Below are 22,901 nucleotides of genomic sequence, written 5' to 3'. Positions count from 1 at the left end.
AGCATACTTTGTTTTCAAAACACGATTATTTAAAAACTACCTACCTGTTGCTGCCATGATCTATGGTTACTGCACATAGCATGTAATATGTAGCATCACTGATTTCAGAACAAAAAATAACTTTTAGCAAAAAAAAGTTGGGAAAATCCAGAGGAAGAAAGTTTGTCTGGAAGCAGAGGGACAGCACTCAAAAATCTAAGGCCTCCTTGTGACTCCATTGGCATATCTTCTTTCACTGGACAGGTCATGTAGCTGTTGTCTTTAAAAATTAGAACTATGACTGCTTGTGGACATTGGCAGACAGGGGCAGGAACCAAATAGTGGATCCAGGTGGAAGTTGAGGAGCTCAGAATCTGCCATAAGTATTTCTCACAGCATTTATATTGAACTAAAATCAGTTTCAAAGTGAGACTAGAGGGTTAAAATATTGGTAACTGCAATTTCTCGCTGTTGCACACAGGCAATATGAGTTTACGTATACATATTTCACACATGCAGCTTAAGGGAGCTGTCTGTCTAAAATTCCTAAAAGCTTAGCACAAACCTGTTTAAAGCCAAATTCAGAGCTCATACAAATAAGAAATGGATTTACATCTGCTACATCTTAAACCTATCTATCTTCCACATTTAACCTGTCTTGACTTGCCCAGCAGTTGCAGTTCAAATAAAATCAACAGGCTTTATCTGAGATTCTGCAAATCTCACTCTACAGCTAGTTATCTCAGCTTTTCTTCCAGAGCATCCAACTGTATCCACAGATCTCCCACAGAGACTGAGCATAACTACAGCTGTCACAGTTCACTGGGCTATCAATATCCCTGACACCACTGCTTCTTTTACAGATTGCTACTTGCCTCCTATTGTTCTCAACCTCTGCTTCCTCCTCTCTTGATTCACTTGGGTTCATCAGAAACTTCATTACAAAAATAATCTTGAATACAACTCTATCTTTAATAGTGTGATTTTGAACTAGCACAGTACAGAACAGCATTCCCAAAGTAATTTATCATGAGCACCACCAAAACATATGAAAATTAATAAAATATGGAAAAACAAAATCAAGTTTTCCCTTTTTGACCACAGAATAAGGTCTGACAGACAAACACAAGTAACTCAAAGTAAAAAAAACGTGACTTTGGTTATGTTCTCAAATTCTGTATTATTTAATAAGCCCGGTAACATGATGATAATGGAAGTAAGGATGTTTTAAAGAAAATCTGTGTTTTCTAGAATATACAAGCACAAGCATAAAGGAGAGGTCCAACTAGTCGTGAAAAATCATTCCCCAAATTACCAGTACTATCTATATAAATATTCAGTTAAAATTGAATTGATAGCATTAGCATTCCTTTGAATACCTGTAGTGCTGTGTAGTTCATGTGTTGTATGTGACACAGTCCTGCAAATGCATGTGGCTATTAGATGGGTACTAGATGGATACCAGATCCTGATTTACACTCTGTACAGGGTTTGCACCTTAATGGTCGTTTTTATGGCAGCAGTGTGTTCCCTGTGTTTCAGAATATGATGATTTCATCATATGGTGATTTCATCATATGAACCTTATGATGATTCATCATAAGGTTCATTAATCGGTCTGAGAAGCTTCGAAAAACTGTATGTCTGTGTGCTGGCATTTTTGCCTGGCTATACAAAAATGCTGTGTGACATCCTCCTGACACAAGACAAAAGTGCAGTCAAGAGTGGAAGTGTTATGGCACCTGCCAGACATAGCTCAACCAGTGTAAACCTGGCTGATCCCATGCTAGTTTAGATGGTCCTTTAAAAGACTGATTTGAATTTGTTGCTGCAGTTCTCAGCAGAGCATGTGTGGGAAGTGCATTTTGCAGCGAAATCACATCAATACACTGAGGGCGAAATAGGAAACACAATAGGAAGATAAGAGAGATTTGGGCATTTAGCACACATGGGAGGCTGGGGAGAGGCACTGAACTGGGCTCTCCCCCTTCTTGGCAAGTGCTGAAGCTGCTCTGGGCAGCCAGCAGGTACAGAAGTTCAGCTCAGTGATATCGGAGACTGTATCAGCACAGATAGCTAAAAAAAACCCCTTCCTTGTCCTCTGCCTGGGACAAATTCATTCACAAACAACTCTCTGTTGATTTAGTTGAGCTGCAGAGAGGATATAAAAAGCCTAAAATTTCTGCCTAATCCTGTATGATTTATCACCTCTGGGAGTTCTTCTAATGAAGGAACACAAGTCCCTCTTGTTTTCTCCTGTTATTCATTAGAAAGAATGCATATGAATAAGTGTTTAATTTTCTTGATTTTTTTTTTTTTTTTTATTTCCCTTAAATGTGCACGGCTTTTTTGCTATGTCTCAGGGGTAAGTCTTTTGCTTTCTCATTTTTCCCATTTGTTCTTGTTTTGGCTAGTACAGAGTTAATTCTCTTCATAGTAGCTAGTATGAGGCCATGTTCTGAATTTGTGCTGGAAACAGCGTTGATAATACAGGGATGTTTTAGTTACTGCTGAACAGCGCTTGCACAGAGTCAAGGCCTTTTCTGCCTCTCACCCAACCCCACCAGTGAGCTGGGGGCGCACAAGGAGATGGGAGGGAACACAGCTGGGACAACCGACCCCAACTGACCAAAGGGATATTTCATACCATATGGTGTCATGCTCAGCATATAAAGCTGGGAGAAGAAGAAGGGGGGGGATGTTTGGAGTGATGGTGTTTGTCTTCCCAAGAAACCATCACGTGTGATGGAGTCCTGCTGTCCTGGAGATGGCTGAACACCTGAACCCCTGCCTGTCAATGGGAAATGGTGAATAATTTTTTTTGTTTGCTTTACTCAAATGCATGGCTTATGCTTTACCTGTTTTAAACCTATTTTAACCTTTTTTCAGGTTTTTTATCTAAAACCTAAAACTTGTTTTATCTCAACTGATCAGTTTTCTCACTTTTATTCTTCTGATTCTCCCCCCATCCCACTGGGAGGGAGTAAGCAAGTGGCTGTGTGGGGCTTAGTTGTCAGCTGGGGTTAAACCATGACACCATTAATAATAATAGTTATAATAAAAATAATAATAACAAAAATAAACCACCAAATTATTTGGATATTGTTACCTTTAGGCTCTCAAGATGTGGACTGCAGCACTTTTGCCGTACATGTTTTGCTACCAACAGTGTGAGGCATTAATTAAACTCATTATCCACAAGTTGTGCATAAAGTAACTGTTTAGGTGAACTGCCTGAGATATGACAGAAGTTCCTGAGGAACTGACATTGGCAAAATTCTGAGTACTGACTGCTGCAAATGCTTTCTCTAGACCCATAAGGGTGGGAGGGAAAAGCAGACAGAAATTCATATTTATTTGTTCTTAAAAAGGAGTGTAGCTTGCTTTCACTTCTTACATAGAAAACACCTATGCCTTCCTTCCCTCTTAAGTTAGTGTAATTCCTCATGTTTCCAAATCAACACAAATCAGGCTGCTCTACTCTTCTGCCATTTCAGACAGCAGTAATCTTCCAGTAGCTCTTATCCTTTTGCACTGCACTAGCATATAACACAGGGGCACCAGAACAAGGCAAAGACACCACAGAGTCCCAGCTGACAGAATCTTCTAACAAATTAATTCATTTTTAACTGTTTTTCATTGAGTAATGAACGTTAAGTTTGGCAGCCAACACAGCAAGTGCCCTGGGAGAGGAAAGTATTCAAAACAGCATTATATTTGCACAGCATGGTAGAAATTTGTCAATGAAGACAGGATTCTAAAACTTTCGTCCCTTCTTTTTTACACACAGATAAATAGCATCTTCAGAGAATGCCTCACCATACTACTGATGTGTTTTGGGGCTCTGCATGGATACTTCTGTATGCAATGGAAAAAAACATTCTGCAGAAGAAAAGAGAATCTCTTTTCTCAGCGTCTGTTTGATCAAGTGACATAAATTGATGGAATATTTTTTAATAGTGTGATTGCAAACTTAAACCAAAGTGAATATATTTAATATCTATGCATCTAGTGAATAATGACAATTAATAATATAATCTGGAATATTTCCTGCTAATTTTCATTCCTTTTTACCAAGAGTTACACAAAGGATCATGCAATGAGAAAGAACTCTTCACTTGAAGGTGAAAAGTGTTTAAAAAAAAAAATAAAAGATTTCTATTTTTATACATTTTCACAGCTGGTAACCTTAGACTCTGACTTTTTGTTCTTGCTGTCCTTTGGCATTTTCCTTCTTGCTCCGTCCTTTCCTCTCCCTTGACAATATCACTAAAATATTCCATCTGATGCCCTCCATTAACAGATCTAAAATAAAAGTTTACATAAACACATTATGAAGGAAAATCTGGTTTTCACTGCAAAGAGTTTCTAGTAAAGTTCAGTGAATTAATAAAAAATGGGCACCATCTAAATATCATGTTTCCCAGAAATGATGCAAGGACTTTAAACATGCAAAGTGCATCTACACCATGTTTTTATACTTGGTCTTCTCTCCCAGTGTTATCAAGTTTCTTAGATGAAATACAATTGCTGCCAAGTCAGTAAAAGCCCTACAACTTTATTGTTGGAAAATTTGTGTCCTTATTAATTCACTTAGAAATAGCAACAAAGAGTAGTCTTTCAGGCTGATTCCAGGAAAATGCTGTGTGCTAGACCAACAGGCATAAAAGATACTTGTTTCAACATTCTTCTCCAATATATCCTGCAGCTACCCCAGATTTTGTGGTGGGGTTTAGACTGGATGCCATAATAAAAGTGTTTTACAACTTTTTTCATACTACTCAAAATTTTAAATATTGAACAAACTCTAAAGCACTAATTAAGAAAGCCTTCAAAACTACTATTAATTTTTAAGTAGATGTAAAAGGCTTTTCTAGACATCATTAAAGGAAAGGGGAAAGGCAATACCTTGTATAAAGCTATCATCAAATAAAAGCAAAAGAAGCATCAATAAAATGTGTAACTACAAAAAAATGCAGAAGAAAAAAAATTATAACCAGTTAACAAGTAAAAAAAACAGGCATCTCAATGTTGTATTTTAAGTCACAGGCAAAAGATGCTGTCATTTGGACTTTGCATGCCTAATAATAGTGAAATTAGATAATTATCTAGCTGAGAAATAGGCAACTTTTCAAATGTCCAGATGGTTTCACCACCCACCTCATTTAGCAAAACTTCCTTTATTCACACTGCTCTAACATGCTGCCCATTTCCTCAATTTGTACCCATTAGCTGACAAGAAAAGGGCTGAGCTCAGAAATCAACAGGCTCTGACAGGAAACCAATTCCCAGGGGCCCTCTTAGAAGTAAGATTTTAAGTGATGTTGCCCAGGAGACAGCTGTAGCAACTAAGTCCCTATCTGAAGTAGTATTAGGGAAGCAGGTGAAAGGATTTACAGTGCAAAGACCCTTTAATATTCTTGATAAGCTGCAAGGAATGATCGTTAGCCCATGGGAAGGCAAGCACGTGGGCTTAGGGTCAGAATGGTAGGGTAACTTAGTTCCTGTTCGCAAGTGAATAAAGCTTCTGCATCTTGCTAAGAGATCTAACTGAAGAATGCAGTTTATATACTTTGGTAGATGTAAGGGACAAGGTCAGATTTATGGTGGAAGGCATCCTTGCATCTGTGCACACATCTGAGAGTTCCCCAGGGTCTGGGAAGGGGTGGCCACCTCACTGCATCTGCAACCATGTCCCAGGCAAGGGCTTAATTTGCTGTGGGTCACACTCTAAAATATGCAGACTTCTGGCAGCAGAGGCATGCATGGCTGTAAAAGGAAGGAGAGGTAGGAATGCACAAACAAGGTCATTTGACAGATGTCATCTTCCAAAATATCAAGAGATGCTAACTTCTAATTAATTTTATGTTTATGAATATTACATCAGGGTGCACGAAATTCAGTCTGCATTTTCACTAACACTTCTCTGATTAACCTGGTGATCCTAAAAGATATTCTAAAGCATCATTGCTTTAACTGCCTTAAAAACATGAATGTTCATTATGCCAGAATGGCAGAGATCACTTTATTTAATTTGTAGTATGTGGACAACAAAGAATAAATAAAATGTTTGGAGTTTTGTTTTGTTACAGTGAAAGCAATCAGCAAATAATGAAAGCTCCATTTCAAGGTCTTTAACGGTAACTGCCTCAGAGAGAAATGTAATTCACCTGACGCTGAACAACAAAGCTGAGATGCTGTGATGACTGTATCTGTTACACAGCCTGGGAAACATATTAGATAATTACCTGTAGGCATAATGACTCCCTGACAAAACTTAAATTAAAATGGAATTGCTACTGAGAGTACATATTAGTAGTTTAAGGTAAATTACAAAGCAGGCATTTTATAATTATCCTTAAATTTTTCATTTTAATCTAAGACATTGAGTGAAGGTTAAAAGAAGGCCATGCATGTTGTAAAGCAGAAATCCAGTGAGGGGACCGAAAGTACCTTACTTTAGTACTGTGGAGGATGCGACAGATTGGCATATGAAACAGATTTTGCACTGAAATGTAGTGCCTACCCAGCATCAGATAGCAAAAAATTCATTTTGCTTATAAGTGGTTGTGCCAAACTATCAAACTTTCTTCATACAACATTAATAGGAGATGCTTTGGAACTGACAGTGTAACAGTCAGTACTGGGTGGCAAATGATCAAATCTTTAATAACTACTAAACTAAAATCTTAATCTAAAATCTTTAATAACAAACAGTCTAAAATCTCCTAAGAACACAATCTGCATTGGGCACCCTTTAGAGAAGAAATATACATCTCAGAAGAAGAAAAATTGGAAAGACACCCAGAAAGATTCGTATTTACAAGCCTTAAGAGTATCAGAGGAGGTTGATCTGACCTGCAAAATATAGTCAGTGTAGAGTACTCAGCTGATGGATGCTTTTGGTTACTTCTACCCTCTGCTACAAAATTAGTAAGAGATTGCCCATATGTATGCAATAGTCTTAAAGAGAAAAGAAAAACAAATGAGACAAATCAATAGACTAAACCTTAAAAGGGAAAGAGAAAAGGTCTGAGGCACTCTAATTTATCTGTTTGTATTATAAGTTATCTTTTAGAAACAGAAGTATATAAACACTATCATCCTTTTTGTCCTTCAGCTATGTCTATTATCCCAGGTAAAGGAAATACAAGGACTCATAAATTCAGTTCAAAGGCAGCAATGTTTTTTCTTTGGTTGGCTTAATAAATGACTGCTTTTAAAATATTAGTCTTTAAAAAGGCTTCCTTGAAATAGCTATTTATCTATACTTCTTAAAGAATTTCATTCTTCTTCCTTCATTACAATATATACATTATGAACCGCTGTCATTTCTGAATACAAAAAAAAACCTGAAAAACGTTTTATAGTGGTCCCTCCCACATTTCAGAGTAAATATCTCCCAGAAAGTCAAAAGAATCAAGAGGCAAACAAAACAGCCCAAAAGCTGTACTTTGCTGGTTTGACTGAAAAGAACAGGAGTGGGGTCACAATCAAGGTTTTCAATTACAACAATCTGCAGTTCTGTAATTTCTAGAGGAATTGCCACATCTTTGGATTTCATTACATGCCTTTAATACTTTTCTTAGTTTGAAATTTTATCAGGGATGTGAAGGTTAATTTACTTTTCTGACAAATAATGGACAAGACCACAATACAGTTGCACTCCCTGACTCCCTTGCATTATCAAATTCATTCTACTTGTCCTCCCCAGCTATGATGGCAGCTGCATTTTTCCCCTGTACTTGGTGAAACATCAGGATGCAAGAAGAACCGATCAAATTATGATGTTTGCCTTTGTAACTATTGCCTGATGCTGAATTGTACCTGTCAGAACTCTTTGTGCATTTCTGTTGAAAAACCGTAACAATCTTTACTCTGCATGGTTTCCTTCATCTCCTTGACTCAGTAACATTAATACTAGAGTGGCCAGTGCTCAGCAATAAGCTTCTTTGCACAGCTAACGCAAATTGCTTGCTGTTGTTTAGCAGAACTGTTTCACTCAAGCATGCTAAGGAAATAACCTCCTTTCTCCTTTCCTTTAGATTTCAAAATTTACAATCCAAAGCAAAAGAAAATGTCCAGCTGTTAAAATAGCTATTAATTCCATTTAAGCTGTTAGGTTTTTTAGAAAAAAAACTTGTAGTAGGATGTGTAATGACATTTCTCCCTCTTCACATAATTCCTGACTTTCAGCTACCAGGCATTTGGTTTGGTTAATATTCAGTTAATACCAGAATAGCATGCCTGTATAAAAATGTAATTCATTTTTTTTTTCCCCTTGAGGTTGGTCTACACACAATTTCTATACCAGTTTATTTTTGCTATGAGGAGGCTGCTTTCACCAAATTAATTAAGCACGTAACCTTCAATTTTTATTTTAACAAGCTGGTGGTAGATTGTCTCTTACCAGACAAAACTAAAGTTCCATTTAGTATCAAAATAAGCTGCCCTAATACAAGCAAGCTTTTTGTTGCATTGCATTAATAATATTGCAGTAAATTTTTTTACACTCTGCAACACTTTAACTATATTAGCAGTACTGTGCAGAGAAGCCTCTAGAAATCACAGTTTTCAGTGAAATGAAGATGTGATAGGATGAGTAAAGGCAACCAGGCATAGGTAAATATTACTCAGTTATGTAAAGGGACTATAAATCACATATTTCAACTAAAAAAATTAAATAGACCTTAAAAAAAAAAAAAAGTGGTTCTTACAATTTCGGTATAGAAGGGGCTTATGAGTCCATATGTATCTCACACACATCGCAGCTTTCCCAGGGTATGTGCTACAGGTATGCTTTAATTTTCTGAGAGTGAAACATCCTCACAAGTGTGTCTCTTCCCAGGTGTGTTTTCCACTCCAGAACGAGACTACAGTGCGCTATGAGGTATCTGGCTCTAAAATGCTCTGTAGCATATTCCAGCACATATATACAGATATATCTCAAAAGGTTATAAAGACCCAAAATTATGTATATCTGACTCCTGGCATTCTTTGCATATTCCCTTAAAATAAAGAAGGTTGTCTACATTACTGATGACATCCATCCATTTATCAGTTCATACATTCAAGCACACATTCATTTATTCATGAGTAAATCAGTAACCACATTTCCCACTTCCACCCAAGCTGAAGAGCACTTTGTTCACAACTTGAAGGAGAAATTCAAGGACAACAGGTTAATGCAGTTAGAAGGGAGGACAAGGAAAGGCTGATCTAGCTAATGCTACACTGAAAAGTATCAGAGTGATCTCTGAGTAAATCACTAACAATAAAAAGCTATATGGCTGTATACCCAGAACAAGTCAAGGAAAGGCATGTTCCATTATTCTGTTCCTTGCTTCACTTTCTGTTAAAGGACAAATGTGTCTAATACACAACTTTTACCATTACATATAAAAGTTCTATTGCCTTTGATATTCATGAAAACACTGTTATTCTCAAGCTTTCCAGAGTTCAGAAGTTCCACTGAAGAAGAACTGAACAAGTACAGAGACGCAGTATGTTAAAATGCTGGTGATTATCACAGGGAGTTTCAGAGAAGTGTGGATTGGCATATAGAGAACAAGGAAGTATGGTCTTCCCTTCTCAGACATCTTACTTTTACAATTCTAAACATTCCTCCAAAATAACAAAAAATATCTAATATACTATAAACACACAATCTAAAGAACATAGCTCAAAACAATGTGCAAGGTTGCTATGGCCCAGTTCACATCGCCTTTAATAGATGTCAAGCTAATCCACCCTATCAAATGACTGCACAATCTTTTTAAATCAAAACCCACATGAACACATTCCACATAAAGGACACCACAATATTCAGCCTTCATGGACTTCGCTACTCTTGCTTTCTAAGGTGCTTTCTCAGCCTGAAACAAAATTGTACAATATTTAAAGATCTATACTTTCATAAAACAAGATTCTTTAATTTCTCGTAAAATTTGAAGCTATCACAAATAAGCAGAAAAATATAGTTGTGAACAAACACCACAATACTGCATCATAAAGAAGACTGGAAGGATGAAAGGAGGTGTAAGCAATTTCAGTGCTTAGGACCATGTATTTAGGAGTGCATCCTGTACTGAGACAAAGTAAAACCTAGGTGTTGACTTCATTTAGCAGACGGAAACCAACAGCACAATCCTGAGTACAAATTAAACAGATACCTCAAATTTAGAAACATTCTTGACAAGAATCTTCTCATTTCTTTTCTGCAAGCATTTGAGTTACATTTGGTTACATTTGAGTAGAGGATTTGCAGCAGTGGCAGAAGAACTGGCTAGTTACTGTTCCAGACAATATATACCGTGGCTTTTTGCCACAGCAGCAATAAAAGAAGCTCAGGCAAACCTGATAATATCTTGATTACAAGGACTGCAGTCCTGCTCAGGAAACTGTGAATTGAAATTCCCTAGCACGCTTAAGAAGTGGTCTTCCACAGCAACGAAAATGAACGCTTCTTATTCCCTACCTGGGAAAAGAACTCCTTCTCAAAGAGGCAGAAGAAACCCAAAGAACTGAGAAAACTTCTAAAAAAATTGTGGGTTTTGTTTTCTAAAGTAGACAGACTACTAAACACATGACCCTGGACTTTAGCAGGACTGACAGGCTTAGCGGGGCTTGTTTTTCATTGGTTCACTAACCTGATCTGATCTGAGCGTACAGAGCTCCTGTGCTGTTCAGTTTTTCTAGACTTTCTTTGTTAGCCATCTCTTGACAAGCATTCTGTTACAGGGTTGTGACATCTAACTGGTGAGGAACAATTCACATTAAATCAAACCATCACATTAAATGTTAGCCTCCCACACAAAAGATTTGACAGTGAAATTTCGCCTCAAGGAAACCGCAGCAGGTTCGTGCAAATATGCAATTTTTGTGTTGGCATTTCACTAGAATGTAGGCTGATACAATGGCATGAATGAGAGTAACCAAGGAGCAAACCCCAGCTTTCAAATCAGAGCGTTCGCATTTTTATTGTTATTTCAGTATCCTCAGCTTGGCTCTGATGACTGGAAATATTGCTTGTCCTTGCTTCTTCTCCTGCTTTTAAATATTTGCCACACTCCTAGAAAAATTCTTTGAAAAGTTGAATGTTATCTCTAAATGTTCAAAATAAACATTCGAGAAGTTCTGATTTAAATAAGATGCACTTGGAATCTCTGCTTCTTAACAAAAGGGAGAAAACATCTGTTTCATTTCAGCTTCTATTACTAAATACACCTGATTTCATTTGGCACATACCACATTTTCATTATTTAAGGAGAGGCTCCTCAAGTTATGGACATGCATGAATTTCACAGAAGCTTTGAGTGAAGCCACACTAAATTACACTACATCAGTTAGGAATCCAGCTGTTTAGTATTAATGCAGGTGGTAGGCACTTTTTTAAAACACTACACAGGTTTTTTCCAGTTTAGTATCTCAAGGTATGACCACAACAGAAAGTGTCTCCAATAGGATGTAAAAGTAAGGTCTGATGAAGGCACTGCCTCCTGACCTGAGATGTGGTAGATAGCTCTGGCAGTAAAAGTCAAAGTGTATAAGAATCGGCTTGGATAGACATCATGTGGCAAATACCACTCACTCAATATTTTTAAATCCTCAATTCATGCTTCTACTGGAGTTTCTCACGTTGTAGCAAAGGTGGCAGAAAATGATGTGCTGGCACTGAGGCACTCCTGTCTGAAGAGGGGACAGCAGTAAAGAGACTGTCATCACCCTCTAAACTGGCATGTCTGCCAGTGCTTCTTACTAGCTTTGCTGGTTGGATGTAAGCATGAGTATGCAAAGCTGGCAGTAAGATGACTTTTTCCTACTCAGGGTGTCAAAAATGTAGGTGACAACATTTGCCTTTTGGACTTGGAAATTCAGGGAGTGGTATCGTGTACCTTAAATTCAAACTCCCTCTCCTGAACACTGTAACTCTCAAAATACCTTCCTGTCCTAAAAATAATTTTTATTCTGTTCTATAGTTTCCATAGCAGGTTCAGACTCAGTGCAAGGTCTACACTGCTTGAATGATTGCTTTCAATAAAGCAATTCAAAATTATTTTCAAGCAAATAGCATCAAAATATGCTGTGTTAAGGCCTTGCACACATGGAAACACTATCGGAGCCAGATGTTTCTGTTGTCGGTTTTTTAGGTTTGAGTGAACATGAAAATAATGAAAACCTTAATTCCTCCCTGGAAACAACTTGAGATTTTCAAAATAGTTCAGTATTGTGGATTCATATGTTTCAATAGTTGTTTGTTTCAGGAAATGTGTCAATACTTGTTTCAATAAAGTAGAAATGTTTTATTTTTGATAATATTATATGTAGGGCAACAGTTTTTGTGTCATCATCATCACAATCTTACCTTATTTCTGTTCAACTTGCATATTATACTAAATTTAACACACATTATACACAGTATAGTTCCTAAACTGTAATGCAAAATACATTAATTTAAAAAATATGTAGTCAATATTGGCAAAGAAACGATTTATATTATGAAAACTTGCATATTGCCTGTCATCAAAATGAAGGTTTAAAATGTTTAAAAGAAATTAAAATTTTCTTTTGTTTCTTTTTTTCCCAAACTGTTTTAATCTCTCTATATATTAACACTATACTCAATATTCCATTTCAAGCAATTTTTTAACACCTGAAAACTTCTGTCAAAATTTCCTTCATTGCCCTGTTTATGACAGAACAATTGACACTCAGAAAGAAAACTGCTTAGCCTTTTGGCTCTCCAACCTGTCTTTACAAGACAGGACAAGCCTTCTCCATAAAAACATTACTGCTGATGTTAATGAAACTGTGTTTCATTGTTGGAGCCATGGTGGGTTCCTCTGTAAAAAATATTTAAACTCTGTCTATATGGAGAAAAAAAGAGCATCTGGGAAAGAAAGAGACATGACTACAGCAGACAAAAAAAAAGCATAGTATGATTTCTCAAGAAAAAAGGACCCAGCTAATTCTTTCCCCATTATTAGGTGGGCTGCTGAAGAATCAGATCTGCAATTTGTAAACTGTTTATTCTGGGACCATAGAAATTTTGGGGTTTGTGCAGATTTAAGCTTAGTGAGGCTATCTTATGTATGGTGTTTAGTCAGTACAGTAATGCATGTATTAAATCCTCAAATTCTATAAAAAATCTGCAGAATTACTTTTCCTAAGTCTTTCTCAGTTTGACCTCATTCTTCACAATGGCTTCTAGCAATGTCTGTATTATTTTGTTTAACATGAGGATTTACAATGAGGTTTTGGTTTTAATTATGCTAGTGTCTTGTGCTCACTCTTGTAGCATCTGACTTGAGAAAGCATTTCCATTAAATAGGTTTTCACTTACAAAACTGAGACAACTACTGTTACAGTAGATTGATCTAGATTATGAAGTGAGAAAAGCCTAGAGTGTACCTGATACACTCTTGGAAACCAGATACACAAAATTCGAATACTTGGCAACTTTATCCTTAAAATTTCAGTGTTTTTTTCTTGCTTGAAAGAACAGTGGGTGATTATTTTATATGCCTACTAAATCCACCCTTACATGTCTAATTGAACAAGTAGTTTTGTGGACAAAGGTACTGAAAATTACTCCCCTGCCCCAGTGCAAGTGTCTGTGGAATCAGGGACTATGGGTCTGATACAACATATTTATGTTAGTAATTTTTTTTCATGAAGTAAAACATCTAATGCAAGATTAATGAAATTTCTAGAAGCACCTTCTCCCACTTATTAGCCCTGGTTGTTTATAACCAGTTTAAATTAGACACGTTTCTGCTTTTTCATTGGAATTTTACCTAAGGTCAACAAAACGTCTCCCAGCATCCAAAAAATGCTACATTTTTTCTGTTTTTTCAGTCAGTTCATCCCAACAGTCAGCTTTTGGCTGAAAAGATGACACAACAGTGAAAGACCCAATCTAAAGCCTATTGAAAAAAAAAAAAAGATGAAAGTTAAAATAATTAAATTGATAGAATTTTAAAATGGGCAAAATGTCCACAAGACTAAATTGTCAACAAAACTAATTTCAGTAAGGTAATCAAATGCCATGACACAAAAATTATAATTATACTACTATGGTTTAACGGGCTTTCAACTCTTTATTAGTGTGTTTGGGATTTCATTACTTTTATACTCTATTAAATCTTGTCTGGAAAATTCTTATTCTGTTATTGTCCCTTAAGCCATTCCAAATGTCTTTCCAAATCTTTAGATAAATAAGTTTCAAGGTTTCTTGAACTTTCGTATCTCCACTGGTTCTCCAGAATTTCATTACAAATACTGCACAGGAACATTCAGTACAAAATCTGCTTCAAACAATGAAAGACACAGGAAACATTTAGATGTATGAAGGTGCCCTCCTTATGGTGCTGACAACAGTGCTGACATGGTGCTGAATTATCTATGCTGTTAAATGACTACCGTTCTCTTGTAACCTAAACTGAGAGTTGTATCTGAAGTGGTTTACAAGCGGCATTCTGTAAAGATTATTTTTAAGTATAATCATTTATTTCAAACAAACATGACCAGTCAAGTTTTGGGTTGTTTTTTTTAATTTAAAGAACAAGTTGCTAACTTATTCTAGGCTCATTTAGCTGTTCAGCTCACCCACACCACTAATAAATACATCGATAAGCAATACCTCCATGTATTATGAGTAATCCCTAATGTGAAAAGGTAAAACAACAATGTAGTGCAATAGGAAAACAAATGCAGATTTTTTCACCAAAATTAGAGGATGCAAGTGAATGAACAGAATAACTATGTAATTGTGGCAATGCTGCTCAAGCTGGCCACCCAGAAATCCATTGAGGTTAAGCCCCATGTCCCTCAGCTACTATAAGATATGCTGAAATATCCTTTGATGCTACAGACTGGAAGACTACTTTTTCTTTTTTAAAAAAAATTCTGGCACATGTACTAAACACAGGTCCTCTGCCCATTTCTTCTTTACAAAATATATTAGCAAGCTCTCTGAAGCACTGCTGATGCTTGGCACTCTGCAACAAATAGCGTAAGCACATTCTCTCATACATGGCTTCAACCTTGAGAGGTATCCTGAATTTACAGCTCACCTTTTTGGCTGTCACAAAAGAAAGTGTCACAAGCGCACTGTGACCTTCTCCAAGCTCACTTAGTTATACTATGATGAAATAGTCTGAGGGCAAATAGACTCTTTAGCCTATTTAGACTCAGAAACCTTTGTGATTTCATGGTCCTAGAACATAGTCCTCTATAGTATTGCAGATATATTTACAAAAGTGTGTAACTTCTCAAAATCTTTGTGCTTCTTCTACTCTTTTACTCAGATTTAGACTTTTTATTCCCTATTCTATCTATTATGAGGAGATAGGCACGCTGTGATTCTAAGATGCACTTCTTCATAGAAGAAGACTCCTTCAGGTTTATACAATTCCAAATTAATAACAATGGTGTCGTTTCAATGTAAAAATCTAGCCTGCTCTGTATGACAGCTGCACATTCATTTGTAAGATCTCTGACTTGAATGAAAAACTGTATTTAATGACATTCCATTATGATCACCGTGACAGGTGCAATATTTTTCCATGCCACTTCCCATTGACTTTGAAGCGAAATATAGACACACAATACAGAACTGAAGGCAACCAAACCTTAAATTCAGAACAGGATTTTCTGTCTGACAGATACATGTAGAAATTCCCTGATACCGATAAGAATGAATAACTCTTACACAGACTCTGTACATCACTGCAACTAATTAAATGTATTGCCAGCCTGACTCTGCCAAGTCCTTTCTGCACAGGTTTCTGAAGTCAAATGCTCCTTGCGTGTTCAGTGTCAGCCTTTAATTTGAACATGGAGAAAATATTCTGGAATATATATTTGGTTAAGGAAGCTGCATAATAACCATAAACATTGTAATGAGCTGTGAAGCCTTTTTTTAGTCAACAAGGTATTGGGTTTTGCATAGGGATTTTACATGCTTTTTGTCTTCAGGTACTAACTCTGTTTGAGAGGATTTCCATTTTCCTGGGTTTCTACTTTTCCTTTCTGCTATTATTTCTAGACACATCAAAGGTGTGAATTATTTCTGAAATGTGTTTTGTTGTACTATTTAGATTCTAATTAAAGTAAGGTTACTGATTAGCTACACTTACCAGAAATGCAAAACACTTCATTGTCAGTATTTGGAGGAGAGGGAAGGCTTCCATGGTAGCCATGGTAGGATGCTACAATATAGTGATCTTGAATTTTCTAGAAATGTTCTCACACAAGTCAAATAAAACATGATTGTTATTCATATGTGCTCTTTTAGGGATTTATGGGTACCAAACACACAGCAAAGCAAAATTCTGAAAACAGCGGCTGATGGATAAGTGAAAAACTGATGCTGAAGAAATATCAGAGTTCTTATTTAAAGAGTGCTCAATACATCGCATAAAAATCCACAAGCTTGAAGGCAAGGACAGTCCATCATAACTCACATTAGCTGAGGTGGCAACTAATAAGAGAAAAGACAGAAATCAAATATGAAATTACATATTTTCTTCTAAACAAAATATGTAATTTCATATGCATACATACATCATTGCATGCAGAACTCTAGCCAGATATTTATTTACATGAAAAAAGCCTATAAAACTCTAAGATCAATTAATTCACACATGCATTTTACTAATATTACTTTTCTAGTCGCTGCATGAAAAAAAAACTTGTTAATTTGTCCCAAATCCCAAATTTGTTGGGAAGGTGAAGCTGCGCAAAGAACTAAACGGAAGAACTGCTGCACGATGTCTTTTTTAAACAGTCTGCACACTGATTTCAGAGAAGTTATTAATATTTGAAAGTACCCTTATTTTGTAATGTCAGCAGTGAAACTCACCTTATCCTTTCACTCCAAGCATGGGAAGTATAGCTGTAAGGTAGATAGCAGAGTGTCTTGGCATTATCTTGAAGTTCAAGTGTTTATCTTTGGGTTATCTCTCCCTTTCTTGTCTCATTCCCTTTACATCTTAAGGGCCAATATAAAAGGCAAATAAGTCTTTAATTCTCAACAAGTTCAAAGCCAACAATTTAATTTAGAGCTACCTTTCAGACAGTATTGAAAGCTCAGCTTTAGGAGGAACAGCAACATTGTCTGAATGGCTCCCCAGTTTGGCAGTAAGCAATCCGTGAGCACCACAACAGTGCTCAAACATTGCAATATTGTGCTATAAACACTTATTTGTGAGTTGTCTAAACGATCTGTTTTGTACTTCTCAATATTCCAAAAGGATATCCAGAAAATACATGCTTTCTGCTATTATCTATGTTTTTGTAGTTTATGTCATCTTTACCTAAACACACTGTGCTGTGAAGTTATATTACTTACTGCAGTTATTTATTTATTATACAAATATATCACTCTTAGATTGTTTAAACTATCACATGAATAAGAAAGAACCTCAGTCTTTACTGTCACAAAACTTTATTTAGAAACTTTAGACCTCAAGGACAATTTTGCCAAAGTGTAAGTTTAGCTATTCTGGTTTCATCTGGCAAAGAAAAGAATGTGTGAGAAAATGTATAGTATATTGCTTATTATCTGCATATACATGATAATTGAGCTAGCTGTATTCAACTCAGTTTCTTAGGCATAGAGTATTTAAAAATACTAATGAAGCAAAATTCTGTTGCCTGGTGCATGATTTATGCTGTTCAAACTAGTTGAGTGACAGCTGATATTATTATCAACAGTAAATTATCAAGTCTTTTTCACATAGCAAAAGACTTTGCAAAATAAAGGTAACCAAATAAGGTTAATTTTCACTCCATCAGCAGTTGTTAAAAAATATTTTAAACCAAATAATTGCCTATTATTTCTTTCTTACATGGTAATGGAAAGAGAGCTTGAATTTAAGTTTTCCATGCTTTGATCCCTAATAAAGAGAAAAGTAAAAAATAGTAGCAGCACAGAAAATTTCTCCCTCCCATCTGCCAAAGTAGGTAAAAAACACTATTCAAGACATTTCATTTAAGCCTTAATCTTTTTCCATTTTCTGCATTTTCTATTCCTGTGAAACAGCTAATGTTTTTCAACTCCATCATTTTATACCAACAAAACACTATAATTTCCATGCTTCCCTCTCTTTCCCCCCATACCCATCCATATTAATTTTGAATAAACTGTGTGAAATTCACCCATCTGCTACTTCTGTTTAACTTGTATGCTTCTGATTTTACATAGTGGTTGCTGATACTCATTTGAACAACAAAGACAAGGGCTGGAAGCCTGAATTTATCTATCTACTAACAAGCTGTCATTAGTTTATACATATTTTAACAGGGAGAGAGAGAGAGAAATAGAATATTCCTGACAGGATCCTCTAGCTCTGTTAAATAGGATTTTTTTTTTTATTTTTTATTTATTTATTTTTCATTTTCTGTTTAGTATTTCTCACATGGAAGGAATTAGGAGTAAGAAAAGATTTAGGCTTATGTTATGAACTGGCAACAAAAATCTGATTTATTAATGGTTGGTTTTTAGCTTTGTGCATATTGATAAAAATAATACTGGTCAAAATTCTCTAACCTTATTTTGATTTAGAATGTCAGATGTTTTTTGTAACATGGCAACCAGATGTGGTTTGCATGTATATTAATTTTTTTTTTTTTTTTTTAATCTAGGGGCTGCAATGATTCTGAAGACTAACTACATAGCAAAAAAAAACCTATAAAAATGCAAATTATAAATGTCTTTTGGAACTTAAAATCAGTATAAACATATATATACACACATATAGAGTATGTATGCATACAGTACACAACTATTCATTTTCCCTTTTTTTCAGATGCATTTTGATCTGGCTACCAATTTTACATTGTGTTTTTTCCAAATGGCCCAACTCACATGCCCTTAATAACACACTTCTGCTCTCTATAGTCAGATAAATCACAATATCAAAATTCTATTACATAAAAACCAGGTTAGATTAGACCAAACAATAACAACAAAAAGCCATAGTTAATTACGAGATTTCAGCTCATTCATTTCTGCTATCAGTAAGTGATTTATATCCAAATAAAATATATTTGTCAATAAAATAAAAATTAATAGAGAATGTAAAATGGAGTTGTGTAGCCTTCTTAGTTATGAAAGACTTCATGGTGCTTGATTTCCAAAGCATGAACCTAACTAAATGTTCTCCTGTTTCATAAGGCTGAATCTTGCCCCAGCTGTGGCAAGAATGCAGCACTGCATTAGAAGGAGATTACAAAAAAAAAATATAGATATATATAGATATATACATGTGAGAACTAGGAATACTTTGGTGAGGCTTAAGTTTTATCATTTGGAATGAAGCTTCAGTTAAGGAAGTCTATATGACAGATGTGCTAGTTAGCAAGTATTTCTGACTAAGAAACAAGTTTGCACAGTGCAGACCTACTCATCAGCATAAAAGGATGTGGAAAGATCATTTAATATGTTTCGTCTCCTAGTTTAGTTGTTTAACAACTACATCATGTTTTGTGAAACTTCTCAGTGGGTTTAATTTTGCTTCTCCCTTAAATTCACATTGATTGCAAACACATTATTGCTCCACACCCTGAGTATATCTGATTTTGAAGGGATTTTTTTTTTATTCAATCCATATTTGCATGTAGTTTCTGCGTTGAAGATTATTATCTTGAAATATATAATTGAATTGGAGAATCTGATAACTAACCAGTAAGATTATTTCTACCACAAACTTCTGTTGAAAATATATTCACCTCCTCCTTTACTTGGAAATCTCTCAGAGTGTATTCACTATCTGGGATTTTGCAGGTTTGGAAGCACTTTTCTATCAACAGATCAACTTGGAAAATGAGATAAAACCCTTTTAGACTAACTGTACTGAACAACATTTTTCACTCTTTTTTGATGACAATATAGATGCAAACTAAAAGGACAATCCAAAATTCCTTCTCCTTTTGTTTTATTGGGCGCTCATACATGAGTTACTGGACTACTCAAAAATACTGCTAGTTGGCAATTTTTATGTTATGTTCCTCACAATCACTTTGTTCATCAATTAGAAAATACCTCCCTTTCATGCATTTGTGATTTTTTTTTTTTCAGTTATGTGCCATGATACACAGTAAGAAATTGACTTCATTTGTATTTTAGCTGCTCTTTGGAACTCAATTTGGAGTTAGGAAAGGCCTACACTGTGGATTGTCTAAGGAACCATGGACATTTCGTGACCAACCCAGACGTCTTAGCCTTAGGAGATGGTGGCTGTGAAGAATACAGTTGAACAATGGACATGTGAGCCATTCCAGCTGTGTGGTCTTAGCCAAACTCTGAGTTAAGTTGTAAGGCCTGAACTCAAGTTACCCAGGCTGCAAGGCCTAACCTTAGGTTACTAAAGGACAGCTACATGCAGTAGAACAAGGAACTTGTCATTTGCTCAAGGCTATCAAGATGTAGAAGCGGGATAGGAAAACTGTAAGATGTGTACAATAAGTAACGAACAAATTTTCAGCTAGCCTGTTATCTGCTTTGTTGCTTCAAAATGTGTGAACAGCACTTTTGGGCCAATCAGGATCTATATTGGTTACATCAGCTAATTCTGTAAACTATAAAAGCTGTTGATGTGGGTGAATAAATTTGGCAATTGCTTGATCACATTGATCTTCTCTCCATTGTCCGTGACTCCCGCGTCACTACACCTGATCAGCCATCCAGGGCATTAATAAAGTATTGCATTTAAAATAATTGGTGATTAGAATGGTGACAGATTTACTGCACCAAAACTTCTGCCAGACAGAAATGAGGAGTAAGAGAGCAGAAACAGTCCAGATAGCCAAGGCTCCCCCTTAAAATAGCCTTCCTACCCATAGAGGAGGGCCTGTTGAGGGGGTTTTAGTTGATAATTGCACAATGCTGATCCTGATCTGTTTTAGTTGCTTATCCTACCAAACTCTTCCTCGTAGCAGAAGTGAAAATGAAGAAGCCAAGCGGCTCATCTCAATTCAAAGTAGATAAATCCAACTGAAACATCATCATAAGAGCCAAGTAATCCTTGAGTGGGTTACTGCAAGTCCCAAGTGCAATATCCTGATAGACATTAGATTTAAGGAAAACAAAGGAAAAGAAGACACAGCCTTTTTCTTAAATAACTACAGCAGATGTCCACCTGATGTATGGAGATTGTCCAGAAATATAAAAGCAAGTGCAGCCTCATTAATAGTACAGCTAACTTATTCTACAAGTAGCATAGACTTCAGAGAAATGGCAATCAATACAGCTGTACTATTTTCTTCAGCCTGGAAGCACACCATTACCTCAGAGGAACGTCACAATCCACACAGAGACAGGATTTTGGGAGGCAGGGAAAGCTCCTTCCAACTCTGTGTAGTGTGCTTATCCTCTGTATCACCTTTCCCCATGCACACCCACCCTAGAAAGGGATGAAACCCTTGAAAGGGACGTGGGGAAGAGGGTACGCAAGAGTGGCTGGCAAGGAAGGATTATTTTACCTAACTTTTTTCTAAGGGGTGGGTGTGGATCCCTGAACAAGCCCTGCCTCCTTATTCCTGTCTATGTCACTTTGTTGGCCCCAATGAAAGTTCTAAACATCACTGCATGTCTGGGCATTTACTGTGACCAGACAAATGACACCACTAGTTTCAGGATCTTGATAGAGCACATATGGAATGAAATTTGGTGCTGGGAGATGTCTGGTTATAAACAGGATATGATCCACCTGAGATTTAAGGTTAACATCTGATACACCCATGGGAATGGGGGGGTTTCAAGAGTAGGGCAGATCTGGAGAGGGGACTTCCCTCAAAGACAAAGGCACTTCTGAAAGTGCCATTCCTTCTTGAGCTAAAGGTTTGCTACCAAGTATTTAGCATCATGGAAGATATTCTGAATATCATCATTTGTTTATTTAAGTGTCTGTCTTATTATCTGCTTTTACTGAAAATAATAAAGTTATCAAAAAAGTCTGTCATAGATTTATTGTAAGAAGAAAACTCAGTCTAGATATTAATGATTTTTGATCAGCCCAGCTGTCAAACTGAGAAAATATATGTAATACCTTTGCAGCATAACTGACAGAAACTGTGCCAGGCCATAGTAACACAGTAGTATGGATCTGCAGCTGATTAATTTAGTTTTAGCAGTAACTTAATTTGAAACCTGTAAATTTGGCCTACAAAACTTTTTGATCACTAGGACTCTGGAGTAGTTTGAGAATGTGACACATCAGCCCAGGATTACATAGGATATGGGATGCTGAAATAAATTTGGACAAATAGAGGATTAAGTTTGCAAATGAAAATGTAACTGTATTTTAATATATTGTGCTTAATAAACTTTATTAAAATTTAATATATAAGTCACATGTGTAAAAATGTCTTAACAATGGTTACTTGTGAAGATAACAGGCTTCTCCTAAGAAGCCTGGTCTAGTACTCCCTAACATTGACTAAAAATCTACACCTGTGAAAAAATCAGCTGCAAAGTGCTGCTTTTCTTATTTTCTAGCTTTTAACACCCAGACCGTATATGATGCACACAAGGTCAAGTAGAATCAAGTACAGAAACCACATAGTCTGATACTGGAATTCTGGGCAAGTCTAAGTTTGAATGTTAACAGCAGAAAAATAGATTAATGATGATCTGTCAGAGGTCTGCCTATAAAGCCCATTGAACTTCAAATACCAAAAAAATACTTTTATCATCCATACCTGACTAGAAGCCTTATTTCATGGCTCCAAAAACTTGAAGCAGACTTGGAAATGTCACAGTTACTGGAACAAGTACATAGGTAATATATTTTTTTAAAGGTGTAAGCTAGTAAGCTACTACTAAAATATATTAGAGATGAAACAGGATCTGTCCACATACAATTTAACTCTTCATGACTTGAATGAAGTCAGATTAAACTCCAAATTCTGGAAAATAC

General features: G+C 36.2%; 1 protein-coding gene and 1 long non-coding RNA gene across 2 annotated transcripts in view; both read right to left on the bottom strand.

The window, feature by feature from the left end:
- The window catches only part of NALF1 (NALCN channel auxiliary factor 1), a 174,810-nt gene that overhangs the window by 41,366 nt on the left and 110,543 nt on the right, over positions 1-22,901 (bottom strand). The gene's annotated exons all lie outside the window — the stretch shown is intronic.
- LOC130592708 (uncharacterized) lies at positions 3,668-5,303 on the bottom strand. The gene is made up of 3 exons (XR_008970633.1): positions 5,140-5,303; positions 4,168-4,284; positions 3,668-3,861 (listed from the first exon to the last, which is right to left on the bottom strand). It is a non-coding gene; the product is annotated as an uncharacterized LOC130592708 (long non-coding RNA).

Source organism: Pezoporus wallicus, unplaced genomic scaffold, assembly GCF_028554395.1.
Source record: "Pezoporus wallicus isolate ANWC-B61680 ecotype Strahan unplaced genomic scaffold, APGP_CSIRO_Pwel_v1 contig_1851, whole genome shotgun sequence".
NCBI lineage: Eukaryota > Metazoa > Chordata > Aves > Psittaciformes > Psittacidae > Pezoporus > Pezoporus wallicus.
The sequence above is the reverse complement of the archived record's forward strand: the minus strand, read 5'-3'. Positions and strand labels throughout refer to the sequence as shown.